This window comes from Apteryx rowi, unplaced genomic scaffold (assembly GCF_003343035.1).
Source record: "Apteryx rowi isolate R43461 unplaced genomic scaffold, aptRow1 scaffold_0, whole genome shotgun sequence".
Lineage (NCBI taxonomy): Eukaryota > Metazoa > Chordata > Aves > Apterygiformes > Apterygidae > Apteryx > Apteryx rowi.
The window spans coordinates 1,619,707-1,634,068 of record NW_020447195.1 but is presented as its reverse complement, the minus strand read 5'-3'; the positions used below and the strand labels follow the sequence as shown (position 1 = coordinate 1,634,068).

At 40.4% G+C, this 14,362-nt stretch overlaps 1 protein-coding gene across 17 annotated transcripts in view; it reads right to left on the bottom strand.

The window, feature by feature from the left end:
• NCOA3 (nuclear receptor coactivator 3) overlaps positions 1-14,362 on the bottom strand; it is a 99,287-nt gene that overhangs the window by 62,686 nt on the left and 22,239 nt on the right. For 13 of the 17 annotated variants that reach the window (XM_026069243.1, XM_026077463.1, XM_026070917.1 and 10 more), the window contains exon 2: positions 11,612-11,653. The exons of 2 other annotated variants lie outside the window; for them this stretch is intronic. The gene's annotated coding sequence lies outside the window, so the exon portion shown is untranslated. Of the gene's footprint in view, positions 1-11,611; positions 11,654-14,001; positions 14,100-14,362 lie in introns of all 17 variants that reach the window. 2 more of the 17 variants (XM_026071729.1, XM_026073359.1) reach the window with 1 other exon arrangement.

Here is a 14,362-nt window from a genome sequence, read left to right as displayed (position 1 = left end):
CCCCCGCCCCGGCCCCGGCCTGCCAGCCGGGCACTCTTCTTAGCGTCGCAGTAGCAGTATGTCGGAGCGAGTCGGGATTTAAGAACCGTAGAAGTGGGTTCCCTACCCCCATGTTAGTTGAAAACCCGGTCGGTCGTCGCAGGAGTAGGGCAGACGCAGGGCAGTATCAAAGCAGCATTGAAATATGGAACTGTAAGTGACAACAGGGAGATTGTCTCGGCAAACAGGAAAGACTGACCTTGATAAAGGGGCGGGGGGAGAATACTAGAACAGAATTGTCGGAAAGGATTCCTAACACGCAGTCAAGATCTAAAGTGATTTACTTTCCTTCTTGACAAAAAAGAATCAGTATTGCCCTTGGCAAAAGGCTGGGCAGCCCGAAGAGTACTGCTGCCAACACTGTCCAGAGTCTCCATAGCATCAATAATACTCTGATGGTTCAAGACATTGACTTCATTAAAAAGGGAAAGAAAAAAGCATACAGACACCCTGTGTCCACCCTGAGAAGGACGGACATTGAATCGGTGGTTCTTCCTCATGAAAATCTTCAAGTCTTCACCATCTTGCAACAGGAAAACAAGTAGCACCTACAACCCTCCATCAGACACTACTCAAGTATACAGTTGCCTACACAAGATATTGTCACACACTAGGACAGTATAAACCCTAGTACACAAGGTGAGTGACCGCTGCAGCAGCTAGCGGACAAGCACAGGGAAGGGACAGGAATGAGCAGCCTCAGGTGCATTTGATTAATGGATTCCACTGCTCTCCAGAACTGCCACATACAGTGTCCAGTCTGGATGCCTGTCACAGGTTTACAAAATATGTAATATTGACACAGTGTGATAATGTGCATTCCTGAGGAGATGGCTCCTACTCAGATTAAGTGTGCCCTGATACTTGATGATGATTGGCAATACTGTGAGCGCACTGTGGCCATTTAGATATCTTCTGAAAAGGTAGCTTGACCATTAAAACACAAGGCTACAGGAATACAATGATATGACGACACTGAAAATCATGGTCAGAGTCATGAGGGAACTTTCAAAGGGTTTATGCATGCCCTCCATAGCTAAGAAACTAGTTCTTAGCTGGTTAAATGGAAGTTCAGATATAAGTTTCAGGTAAGGTCCCAGCAAAAATAGAAGAACTTCCAAAATTCCACAGTGAAAGTGAAGTTTAAGTCACTACTTTGCAAGCTAAAATAAATCAGTTACCTAGATTCAGGAAGCTCAGGGCATATGGGAACACTCCGAGAAGCACAGGACCATTAGATCAAGATCCTCGGTAGCAGGAAGTTATTTGACCATCTACTTGGTGGTAAGTTAAGATATTTCATTCTAAGGAGCTCTTGGCAGTGAAGAGAATATTGTTAAATGGCAACCTGGCATCTGCATGAAAGTGTGGATAACAGAATAATACTTGTGCATCAATACTGTACTCTGCTGCCCAGGTTCTTAGTGTCTATTAGGATTCTACACTCAAATATGACTAAGCATGAATAGAAACTGCTTTCCTGCAGCAGTCATGCCGTTAAGTACATAAATTCTCACCTTTTGAGCAAACATCTAGCCACAAAAGTAAGAGAGTAAGCGTTCTGAAAACTGAGCAGACATTTGTTATAGATCCTGTCTTCCTTATTTTGGTATGCAAAAAAAATCTTAGTCTCCACTCATTTCAGGACTATGGAGCTAGAAGGAAGAATGTAGAAGAAATTTGGGTTCCTCCACATGCCTCCATTCTGTATCAATGGTTCTGGGTTCTGTCTTCTAACAGTACTTCTCATTTAAAGTCATCATAACTGCAGAATTATGACAAAAGCTTTCCAGAGTCCAGATATCATCTGTCTGGCAATGTAGTTTCATCACAGGGTCTACTAACTCAGTGAGTCAGTCTGCTGTGGGGTCCCCCAAAATCAGGGCTGGGACTAGCTTTATTCTCTGGATGGTTTATGAAAATGTTGAAGGCAGCAAGTACCGAGTAACAGGGGAATGACAATCTATGATTATGTTTTGGCATCCACTTGATCTTGGAAAGCGGGTTTTAACTTTACACTTAAGCATGCATAGCAACAGATTTAGTCACCCTTCATTGGCCTTGCAGACTATGGAAGAGGACTAAAAGCAATTTCAGGGAAGATGTGGATAAAGAGTTCTGTTTAGTGCACAAATATATAACACATATAATATAATACAAGGCAGCATAAAGAGAAGTGTATAAAAAAATGAAAGCAAATGCAGTAGGCAAGGGAATCTAAGAGTATATTCAATCCAGCAGAAAGGGGTAGGGTTTTGTAGAAACCTAAAAGTGAATGATTAGCAGCTTTGACATGATCCTGAGGAGAATGAAAAGTTATTGCATACATTTGCAGGAAAGACACCATGGAATTAAGCATCCCAAACAGGCAGCTTGTAGCAGTCAAGTCAGGAAATGTTTGAGAACACGTATGTTAACACACTCAGATTTCTAACACGGGCAGAAAGACTGACAGAATCTGAATACAGTTGTGAGGAAATAAAAATGAGTAAGTATGCCACCAAAATGCAAAGGAGGCTTATGCTGAAGGTACCAGTTAAGGTAGAACTCAATTTTCCATACCCTGAAACCAACCAGATGTTAGATTAAGATAATATACATGACAACCTACAGGGAAAAAAGTATTAGTCAGGTGCCAGGTATTACTAATTCTCCAGAAAGATGCAGTTTGAAAACTGGTAAATTTTCTTACCCCAAAGCCTTAAAGGCCTTCAGAGCACCTTGTAGTGATGGAAAGATACTCTGGTCCCAGCCCTCTGCGTAGGTCCTGAGGAAGGCTAGTGTTATAAAGAGACACTCTTACAAACAGCTATGCCAGCTGAAGATACTGTCAACAACCTTCCACTTTTATAACCCAATTCACAGAAGAGTTTTGGGCAGGATGAAGGAGATCATGCAAGTACTCCCCTAAGCTGCTTCAGAAATAGTCAACCACTCAATTTAAGAGCAGCCAATAAAAAACATTATCCAGCTGGTGGGCAAGGTCAAATAACAGTGATTTCTTGCACAGGCACAGGTATATTCTTTTCTTAATCTATGCAAATAGGCGAAACAGCTTAACACAGCTACCGAGAAGTGATTAAAATGCACCAAGCTAGCGGTGGCATAAAGATCGTAGCTGATTAAGAACATGCCTCATCACCAAGCTTTTCTACTCTGTTTTAAAAAGGTAAAACACCAATGAAAAAAGTTGGCAAATGATGCTGTATTTCCACAGCCTAGCTAGATTAAATAGTTTTGCCAAGAGTAACTTAAGACTTAATTATATATATCAAAGCATATTTTCCTCTAAATAACAGCAGTTCGTTTTTGTTATTTTACCTTCTCTAAATACCATGTCATTCTAGAAAAAAATTCTGTTAAATGGAGATATCATAAATATATTCCCATTTTATAAGATGGCCTCATTTTAAAAGAAAATGGATGCTATAAAATTTTACATCAAGTCAGCATGTTACCAAGAAGCTTTTCTGTGTGTTCTGAATTTGATTAATACAAGCCAAGGTCACTTCCTGAAAGATGCCTACCACTGCAGCTGCAAGCAAACGAGACTCCTCTGAGCTCAAGAGCTGGGGGATGGGAAGACGACACTAGCAATTTCTAACACCAAGTCTCCAAAAATACGCTAATTACAAAACTTGCGTAATATTTAGAAGTGTTTACTAGATCACCACATAATAAGTAACCTATTAACTGAAGTCTAAGTCTGTATGTTTTCAAGCAAAAACGATTTACAGTGATGCACTGGCATGTCTGTAAAAAATGAGTAATTCTGAGGGCCCTTTACTAAACTTCATGCAATTCCCTTGAAAATGTATTTTTTTTAAGCCATGTATGTTTTATTATGCAGCTCATGAAGCTAATAAGAGACTGCCCTTGAATTAACAGCATGTCTCAATCCTACTGAGACTCCGAGGCTCCACCCAATCTATGCTGTGTCCTATTCTGAAGCCACTTTGGAAAAACACATTTGAGGAAAGCATGCTAGCTTTTTTCCAGAAGTCTACAGCATGTGTTTTTTCCAGTTTCTGAAGGCTATACATGTTGTTTACAAAACCTGTTTAAAAATACAGGTGAACACAGCTGACTTCTAAAGATATTTAAAAGGTTATTTTAAAAACATGCCACATTTGCATTGTGAATGAGGCCAAACAGATGAAGTTTCTTCCATTCCCAGACACAATTAAAGCTTACAGGTCATGCAAATATGATCTATACCAAACAAAAGAGAGCATTATTTTGCTTTCTGTATGTGCAAGTAAAACTCTTCAGTTTGGAGTACCAAGCAGGGGTGAAAGAGGGATTGCTGAGAAATGTTCAAAACCACACACCAACAGGCATTTTCACAAGGGCATCTGTTTGTCTAGCAAAGCGACCCCAGTGTCTTTATTTATGAACACACACAATTTAATGTTTCATCCTTAGAACAGTCTTGATATACCTGACATGGCAGCTAAAGTTTCATACTAGCCTAAAATTAGGAAGATCTGCTGAAAGAGTTAATTTTTACAAGCTTGTGCATTAGAAAAAGAATATTCCTAGTTTAGGGTGGGCATCTTTGCCTGAAATAGAAAAATACACTAAAGCATATCATTACCTATGCGGGCACAGCTACATCTGTGGTTACAGAAGCCTAACATTTTCCATCATGGAAGCCTGCCCTCATTCTTTAATGATTGTCTCACACACACCCCTCTGGATTACTTTTGGCGGAAGCCTTGAATAAAATTGGTTCAGCCACATTTGAAAACAGAGTGGAGAATTCTGTTGAACAAAATACAACCTTTCATGCAATCTGAGAACTTAAAACTTTAGAAGAGAAAATGCTCAAATCCTAGAACAAGCTAAACTTTATCCTGCTGCCCCAATGAAGAGATCTGCACAGATGGTTAGTGCCGTTAAAGTCTTTGCACATGCTCAGTTTTGCTTTAAACCAGTTGCCAAAACCCTCAAGTATTTTATCTAACTGAGTAAGCTCTGTCCCTGCACAGCTCCTCTGTGCTGACAGGACAGAACATGTTTTATCACAGTGTTATAAAGACCAAGTGCAGCTTGTCTGTAACGCGCCAGCTCTGAAGCAGTTAAAGTGCCTGGCAGCACAGCGGCTAGTAAACAGGGACATTTTTCTAGGTTATCCTGCCCCACCCACCCACAGCGTCCACGAAAGAGGAGGCTGCAGCAGGATCAAGAGATTAGCAGAGGCCGACCCCCCCCTCCAATTCGAGACTGCAGTACAAACAGCAGCCTGGGGGCTCAGCCTCTGCTGCCCCGCTAGCAGCTAGGCCCTGGAGAAGGCGGGCCCGGTCCCGCAGCCAAAGTGGTATCGAGCCCCCAGAGAAGGCGGGTCCGGTCCTGCAGCCAAAGTGGTATCAAGCCCCCGGAGAAGGCGGGCCCGGTCCCGCAGCCAAAGTGGTATCAAGCCCCTGGAGAAGGCAAGCCCGGTCCCGCAGCCAAAGGGCTATGAAGCCTCGCTGCAGAGTCCAGATGACAACCTTGCTGGCATACAGAGCAGAAACTTCATTAGAGCAAACTGTATGTTTTCCATGTGCTTTTTAAAACCCTACAAAGTTACATTCAAAATATTAAGTTTGGGAGGTCATTCAAAAAACTTAAAATAGTATTGTCAATCCTAACTCTAAGCCTTCTTTCTTCAGCCCTCGTTGCGCATACCTAGCCCAGCACGCACTGCTGGGTCACTGCCTATCAGGCAGTACGAGGGACTGTCACACATCAGTGTACAAAAAAGCTTTCTATAGATTTAGTTGCATCTGTTGTATCATCTCCAAGGTGCATTACTATCTCAGCAAAGTAACCCTGCTTTCTTTACCATACAGTGATAGACATTGGCCTAATAACAGCCAACTGAGCTCCGTCAGGGACTTGAACCCTAACCTGGCCTTTGCCCAGCTTGGGTACATAGGGAGTTTCAGTGACACTCAGCTTAGAACCTTTTTTTTTTTTTTTTAATATATATAAAGAGTAAACAAGACAGATGTAAAAAATACAGTCCTAATTATGACAGCTCCCAACTTCTGATAAAGGATATTCACTCAGAGCACATTTTTAAACTGGCATTTAAATCACTGATTTAACAGTTGGAAATCTTTACACCAGCCAATAAGGGTTGGAGGCAGGGTTGGGGGGGCACACAAGCTGGAAGGAAATATAATCCATAAATCACGTTGTCTTGCCTTAGGCACATTTTGCTAGTCAGCAGATGCAATACATACAGACATTTATTCACGTGTTTACACAAGAACTAAGTTATACAATTAATGTCAGTAAATATATTATTCAACACTGTAAAGCAGCTCATTTTAGTCAAAATTCTTGTTCAGTGTATTCATCAATGACCTGGATGAAGGGACAGAGTGCACCCTCAGCAAGTTTGCTGACGATACAAAACTGGGAGGAGTGGCTGATACACCAGAGGGCTGTGCTGCCATTCAGAGAGACCTGGACAGGCTGGAGAGCTGGGCGGAGAGGAACCTCATGAAGTTCAACAAAGGCAAGTGCAGGGTCCTGCACCTRGGGAGGAATAACCCCATGCACCAGTACAGGTTGGGGGTTGACCTGCTGGAAAGCAGCTCTGCCAAGAAGGACCTGGGAGTGCTGGTGGACACCAAGTTAAGCATGAGGCAGCAATGTGCCCTTGTGGCCAAGAAGGCCAATGGTCTCCTGGGGCGCATCAGGAAGAGTGTTGCCAGCAGGTCGAGGGAGGTGATTCTCCCCCTCTACTCAGCCCTGGTGAGGCCACATCTGGAGTCCTGTGTCCAGTTCTGGCTCCCCAGTACAAGAGGGATGTGGCACTACTGGAGCAAGTCCAGCGAAGGGCTACGAAGATGATTAGGGGACTGGAGCATCTCCCCTATGGGGAAAGGCTGAGAGAGCTGGGCCTGTTTAGCCTGGAGAAGAGAGGACTGAGAGGAGATCTTATCAATGTTTACAAATATCTAAAGGGAGGGTGTCAAGAGGATGGAGCCAGACTATTTTCAGTGGTGCCCAGCAACAGGACAAGAGGCAGCAGGCACAAACTGAAACACAGACAATTCCATCTGAATATGAGGAAAAACTTCTTTACAGTGAGGGTGACAGAGCACTGGAACAGGTTGCCCAAAGAGGCTGTAGAGTCTCCTTCTCTGGAGATATTCAAAACACGCCTGGACGCGATCCTGTGCAACATGCTCTAGGTGACCCTGCTTGAGCAGGGGGGTTGGACTTAAACCATCTCCAGAGGTCCCTTCCAATCTCAACCATTCTGTGATTCTGCATACATTACCATTTTAAAATGTGAAATTCTCACTTTGCTTAAATAAAGAAAATATTGAACTGTAGTTAGTAAATCCACAGCTGAAAAGGAAAAAACCCTAGATTCATATTTTGAAAAAGTCTTTGGGTGCTGTGGGGAGGCAGGGTCCCCCCTGTAGCTATCTAGTAGGAGTTTTCAGATTACATATGCAGAGTCAGACAAATTGACCTCAATGGTAGTTAGATGCCTGATGCATTAGAGTGCTTGCAAGAATTCTCCTTGGTATTTCTCTTCATCAGGTTACTAAAATAGCTTAAAAAAAATATTCCCCTTGCTTTTGAAATTAGATCTTGCTATCCTCCAACTGAATAACAATAAAATGCATGTTAACAAAGTTATCTCGCATTTTGGCCCATAACTAAACTCTGAAGCTTGAAGAGGGAGCACAAGATTAGAGAATAAAAGCAAGGAAGTTACTGAAGAAATGAAACCAAAAATAGTTAAGTTTTCCATGCACGCTATCAGGGCTCACATATTTGTTCCATTGTAAAGACTGGAAAGTAGAGCTACTTAATGCAAAACATGACATTTCTAAAACATGATTTGACCTTGAAATATGGAGATGTTCCTAGCTCAATGCTGTAATCAAAATATCCCTATGATTAAATTTCAGTGTGCACAGGTACAGTACACTTATGGTAGAGGCCTTTGTTTAGTTGAACGCTTACACTTAGTATTCAAAATCTGAATTTCATCAGCTGAAAACAAACAACCCACCCTTCCTCTTTTCCTCTACTTGTTTTTGTATGTTTTACTACATTGCATTTTTCGAATTACTAGAGTTTACCAGCCTACTTTCAACTAAACTGCAAAATAATGCCAAAACAGGATCATTCTCAAACTAGAATAATTATTTGTCCCGCCACACTACACGCAGGTTATCTTGTTATATTTCAAATACTCCCCATCCTTTGTGTACCCATGGTTATTACACAGAGCATCTGCTAAAAGTTACTAAGCAAAATTGAAAGCTGTAGCATTGCTTTGCATGTCATTGTTACAGTGAAATCTTAGATTTCAGGGATCAATTCTTTAAAAACTAAGCTGAAATGGAAAAATAAGAGAAAGAAAGAAAGGCTGGTGTCTTTGTTCAATGCTATACAAACTATGGAAAACTGCATGTAAAGGAGGGTATGTTATAGGGCAGGGAGCCACAGACTCTCCTCTGAGGCCTACAACAAGAGGGCAAGAGGCCGTGTTCACAACCAGCAACAAGGGAAATTTCAATTTGCAAAGAGCGTCTGAGTACTGGAATTGGTTCCAGATAGCCTGTGTAATCTCCATCCTAAGAGACTTTCAGAACTTGACAGAACAAAGCCTTGAGCAACCTGCTCTAACTTTGTTAGCAGGGTTTGGATTGATGCTAGAATCATTTCCTGTGATTTTCAGTGTAACATTAGAATAAGCACAATACCATCAGAGAATTATGTACTGCAGCCTAATGATAAATTGCTACCATTAGTCAATGGGTTTAAGATAATAGGGTATGTTATAAATAACACTACTCTGCCTTACTTTCAACATTCTGTCACCACATTAAATCAATAACAAAAACAAACAAGCCATGTTTTATTAATCTCCTGGACCTTTTTTTTTCCTTTACATTTTGCATATATCCATTAATACTCCCATCTTCACTGGACACAAAGTATATATTCCTTACCTCAACACAAATGCTTACCAAGGATTTTTTTTTATTATTTATTTAAGAGAAAAAGCAGCATGCTTTCGAATGAAGCTCACAACGCATTGTTGATATTTTTGTCCAAGCATTTCTACTGTTTACCAAGAACTTCCACTGCACAAAGCCTTATGCTTCTAGTTTTTCTAATGTTCTATTAAGGAAACAAAACCTTCACTTTCATTAAAAAAAACACTTTACAAGTCTGACACTAAGCTCCTTAGGATTCCTACAGCAGGCATATTTATAATAGCTACTTACCCATTAAAAAAACAGTTTTGCTCACGAAAGTTTTTATACAAACAGCGCTTCTCAAACACTGATGTTTATCTGAAGAATTATCCAAAATGAAAATATCATTATTAGCATAGAAATTCCAAATAATTTTAGGAAGATGTGCAGCCATACTGGAAGTTAGTACAAGAGGCCACTGACTGCCAAAGACGGAAGAATGGATCACATCCTTCCCCTTCAAGTGCCAAACACATCTGTAATGTTTTGTTCCAGATCCAGTTGCTTCCTTGTTTGTAGATAAATGGCTAAATAGTTGTGTAGTTTTACAACATTAGGAAGCAATTTTATGTATTTTTATAAACTGCACTGGAGGAAACACCAGGATGGAGTTGTTATTTTTTTTATTCACTGTCTCTTTAGTTCCCATACAAGTAGACCAACCGAATTGTATCTTACATTCAAATAAAACCCTGAGCTGGGCAACCACTGTTTCAGCATTTGTCTGCTGATAAGAGAGCCAATATGCATCCACCATAATTTAAACAAATCATGTTCTCTTTTTCCAGGCTTTCAGGTCATTTTGCAGTTTAATTCAAAGTCTAACTTGATGCTAAGCTTTAAAGCCAGTATCCAGCCACACCTCTGTTCCCAAGAGATGTGTATTAGCAGCTGGTAAGCATTTCCAACATGGTAACTAATCAATTAGCAGCCATCATGCATTTATGCCATATAACAGGAATATACCACCTATACAATGCAGCTGATTCCATGTGTTTTCTTGTCAGTAAAGATCGTAATACGTATGCCCAGATAAGTGACCCTCTATTACAGTACATCATTTCTACATGGAATTCTTAATTTTTAAGAAAGGGAAATTATGTTTAGGCACACTGCTGTCAGAATCTTATACTCTTGGGCTCTGTCAAAATTAGATGTAGTAGAAAAATTGATAACACTGTCTCTAGGTACAGCATAGCTTTAATATCTTCTTTTTAAAGCCCACTGTATGGGCTTTTAGTGTTTTGTTAATTTTGTTAATTGTGTTTTTTAGTGTTTCAGTGAGTTGTTAACAGTACGCTAACAATTCAGAAAGCTACAAAACCTTAGCTACACTTGGGTTCCCACTAGTAGGAAGCTTACTTTGTTAAACTTTCACAGAGACTAAGCCTATGAAAAACAGTATACATACAATAACAGGATATACACAGCATAGCATGGGGAAATACAAGAAAAGCAGAGAGCATACAAATCTTAAATCTGATATCATTAATTTTGTTTTTCAGACTATAAACACTGTAATTTATTTTTTTCATTCCAAGTAGATTTATGACTAACATGCTTAGTCATGTGCCTCCATCCAGTCAAGAGCAGAAGTTATTTATTATTTCTCTCCACGACATATTATTTTACCTCAGCATGGCATCTGTCTGCAAATCATTGCTTAGGAACATTTAACATTTAAACTAGCAGAACTATCTGAAACAAAACACTTCAAGTAATCTTTTCTGTGCTTAGAAGAGATCATTCTTCAAAGCTTTTTCTTTCACTATCTCCCTTTGCTTTTCTCATTTTGCTCTAACCTTCCCTTCTTCTGACCAAGCCAGCTCACCTGAATTTTATTATAGGGCACCTTGCTAAATTGTGGAGCAAGGAGGCTGATCTTACTATTAGAGACTACTCTGAAGACGAGGTGCCTCCTTTTCTGAGGCCAAAATCCCACTGAAAGGGATGTCCAGACGAGCAAGTGGTTTCACACTCCAGCAATAGGTGTATAGCTTGGCATATTAATCTATTTGAATACTGAAGGCTAAATTATATTTTGGTTACCCCCCAAGTTATGGCAAAAATCAGTACTAAAAACTGATGATTAGCGTCATATCCACTCTGGGCCCTAAACAGCTTCAATTAAGAAATTCTGTTTCATTACTACTGTTTCAAAAGGACTGTTCATTGGTTACTTCAGGAATAGGAAAACTCAAGTATCAGCGGTATGGAGGATTAAGAACTAAAGGTAAATATATACACAGAAAGATGCTATCACTCCATCCCACAACTTTTAAAAGTAACATCCTTTAAAGGCCCAAGTACCTCCAAAAGCCTATTAGCATTAGATATTATCATACATACTGAAGTCAAGTCATACCATGGATTTCCTCAAATTTGGGGAGGTAGAGCAGAGCAGACTATATACAATACTAATATACAACATAAGAAAATTCAATTCCCTTAGTAAAATAAAGATAACTATTTCCTCCCTTCTCCCAACCCCTGAAAAAAATCAATTTTCTCTGGATCACATCTTATAAATCAAAGTAGTCCTGGACAATTAAGTCAAACAGAAGACTTACCTAGCCCAGTATTCACTCTCCAACGAAAGCCAGTAGGAATGCCTAGAAAGAACAAGGGACAGGTATGATTCTCTTCCAGCATACTCTTAAACTTCACAGGCTACAGCTCAGGCATTTCCTAGTTCAGAAGGACCGAGTTTCCCAGTAGTTGGACTTCTCTTCTATAAGACTATATAAAATACTTTCTGAGCCCATGAAAATTAGTATCTACAATATGGCTGTAGCAGTAAGGTCTGTAGTTGAGCTCTACACCCTGAAAAAATACCATTTTATTTTTAACTTTACCATCTGATAATAAAGAACAGGAGGGAAATAAATGAAATGACTGAAGAGCAAAATACTTTCTTCCTGTTGATTTTCCATGACACTTATGATTATTTCATATAGATCTGTCTGGTCCTCTGAAGCCAAAAAAGACGGTAGAAGAGCACTGGTTTATTTTCTCTCATACAGAAATTGTTCCACCGCTTTGATCTTTGTTACCTTTCTCTGCACTTTTCTTTTAAGTCCACTATACTCTTTCTGATATGGCATAGGCCACAATTACTTATTATATAAGAGGAAGGCATAACATGAATGTATAATGATACAGAATTTTCAATTTTGTATTCTGTTTCTTTGCTAATAATCCAGAACATTCAACACTACTAAACACTGATCTGTCATTTTCACAGAATAATCTATAATTAAGAATTTTTTTATTCAGTGTGGAAGAAAACTGGACAGGAATCTATTGTTTTCTCCCTTACATACATCACTAAGCATAAAGATCACAGATAAGAGTATGCCACCACTGCAACAGTTAATGATTCTCCTCATGATCTGAGGTTACCATATGTCTCGGGTTAAGCCTGAGGCTACACCTGCAAGCTGTGGAGATTAAGCTATTATACAGAGAGCTCTTGAGGAAATAAGAAAGGAAGATGGGCTGAAGGCAGCAAAGATTTTGTAAATGAAATTGTTGCAAACTTCTGATGTGATTAGAGCGCTAACACCGGGTTTCTTAGCCAGTCTCTCAAGACTTCTTGCCTTTTTGCTCTAGAACTAGCTAGATAAATTTAGACACATGCATGCAGGCCATGAGCTGAATCTAGATATATCTTGAGCTACATGCAGAGGTGGATCTAGAGCCAACTTCCAAAGCCAGCCACCAAGCTACTCCTCAGGTTGTTTCTAAAGTCACCTTTACAACTGGATCCAGAGCCTGCCATAGGTCAGGCAGTAAAACCACCCTTAGAGCCACTTCCAGAAGGGAGTGTGGAGTAATTTTGTAGAGTCACAGAACAGAAGCCCAGAACAGCTTCCAGAGCTACCCCTCAAGTCAGAGCTAGCACCACCTCTTTGGACACGATTTGGTTGCTGACTGACTAGCATCTGACCAATCCTGCCCCAAAACAAGAGAGGATTAGAGGGTTGAAAAAAATGCATGGGATCTTGATTTGCTCAGTGCAGCTGTGATCATGCTGCTACCTTGATGCCCTGTACTTCTCTGAAAATGAGAGAGGTCAAAGCAGTGAGACATTTGTATTTGGAACAACCAAGAAAACTGACTCTCTACTTCCTAATACTAACACAAAGAGAACAATACTGCACTAAAAGTCCTTAAAAACATGGAGGGTTTTGTTACCTTCAGCCTCAAATAAGAGGTCCTTTACTATGTGTTTTGTCACACGCAGAATAACAGGACTGCTAATAGCACTCAATCTACAGCTTCACCTGTGTCATCAGCTATTACCAAACACCATTGAAACCCCATCAACTAGTAAGTGTCCCCCTAAAAGACTTGTATCAGAGCTTGATGAACAGCAACTTGAAAGCATCACATCTCCAGACTTACCTGAGAGCATCCCCTGTTGCTCTCATCCACTGTGCAACAGTAAGGGGGATTACGGGAAAGCTGGACAAGTATGTAATTCCACTACATAGGGAAGTACCTCTTACCCAGTTTACCATATGCACCAAAGCTCAAAAATGACCTCACGAATCAGTTAAGATTTATATCTAATCAAAACCACTGTTCACATTAGCAGCAGAGGACATAGATGGTGCATTTGTCTAGAAAGGGAACCACACAGAGGAAGGGGAGAAAAGGTTAGTCAAGAAGAGCGACAGCTGGAGAGATTCTCACGACAAAAGGTTGGGAGGGTTCTTTGCTCCTAAAAGGGTCAGAAACAAAACCCACACCAAGCCAAAAGGTGTCAAGGCCACTGCTTTAAGAGGTACTGTAAATTTCCAGCTGAAGCAAACAAGAATTGCAGATTCGGAGCCCATTCTACCCATTCAGGCCACATGCATACCTCAAAAAAGAGCAGCACACAAACACAGCCCTACAGATACCACTGAGGTAAGGTCTCCTAAATCAAGAGCTAGGGATACATACAGACACTCACCCAGAAAAGAGAGCTCCTTTAACTCCTGTGTTCTAGGCTGCTATGACAAATCTGACAATAACCCACGATTAGGTGTAGCTGTCAAATCAAGCACCATCCTTAGAGAATGGGGAGAAGAAAAGAGAGATCAGAGGTAAGCAAGCCACTACTAGCCGCTTCTCCCAGAGCTACAAGTATTACATAAGTGGTTATTTTCCTTAAGAGTTTTACCAAAGCTTCATGCGACAAACTTCGTGGAAGTGTTTCAGTCAAGGTCAGTGTATCATTTCTACTCAGTAACTAGTAAACTTGGCAGTTAAGTCAATAAATTAATTTACATTAAACAGAATAAAGAAGGATCCTTGTAAAGATCAAATTCAAG